This window comes from Suncus etruscus, chromosome 16, assembly GCF_024139225.1.
Source record: "Suncus etruscus isolate mSunEtr1 chromosome 16, mSunEtr1.pri.cur, whole genome shotgun sequence".
In the NCBI taxonomy this organism is placed as follows: Eukaryota; Metazoa; Chordata; class Mammalia; order Eulipotyphla; family Soricidae; genus Suncus; species Suncus etruscus.
The window spans coordinates 49,674,541-49,675,241 of NC_064863.1; the positions used below are offsets into that span (position 1 = coordinate 49,674,541).

The 701-nt window shown below is 24.0% G+C and overlaps 1 non-coding gene across 1 annotated transcript; it reads right to left on the minus strand.

Annotated features, from left to right (window-relative positions):
* Positions 1–231: 231 nt before the first annotated feature.
* Positions 232–338, minus strand: LOC126033113 (U6 spliceosomal RNA). Its single transcript, XR_007504268.1, has one exon. It is a non-coding gene; the product is annotated as a U6 spliceosomal RNA (small nuclear RNA).
* Between the last annotated feature and the right edge of the window lie 363 nt (positions 339–701).

Consider the following 701-nt stretch of genomic DNA (forward strand, 5'->3'; position numbering starts at 1 on the left):
TTTAAAATTAATTTGCTGTCACCTTAAATATTCACTCCTACTAAATGCTAACAGTTAAGATATATTTTATTGGCATAATTTTATTTATTAAAATAGTTATTATGATATTCTGAAAATTAAATTGTGCTACAGAAAGACCATTAAAGGAAAAATAAAACAGCATTATTTATTCTCTACCTGCATGTGTGCATTTATTTGTACTTATCTATTATTAATGGTACTTTTTTAAAGAAAAATATGGAATGCTTCACGAATTTGCATGTCATCTTTGCTTTAGGGCCATGCTAATCTTATCTGTATAGTTCCAATTTTAGTATATGTGCTAGCAAAGTGAGCACTAATGTTACATGTTTTTATGAAAAAATAAAATGTAAATAAATTTCCAAATCATCACTTGTTTTTGCATGTCCCTAGATAATAAATATTATTTAAATACTAAGTATGATAATTAGTTTGAAACTATAAATAGCAGATTGAAATTTTGAGTAATGTATATATATAAGTCAAGAGTGAGAATAACTGCTCAAATTCTTTACAACTGATATAAAACTATTTGCTAGATAAGAATCATTTATAAATTCAGAAGCTATAGCTAAGAATTAATTAAATTTTAATGGCTCTACATAGATAAACTGCAATCTACATGTTGATTAATTTAAATGTGTCCATAATATTTATACATAAATATATTTGTATTATTT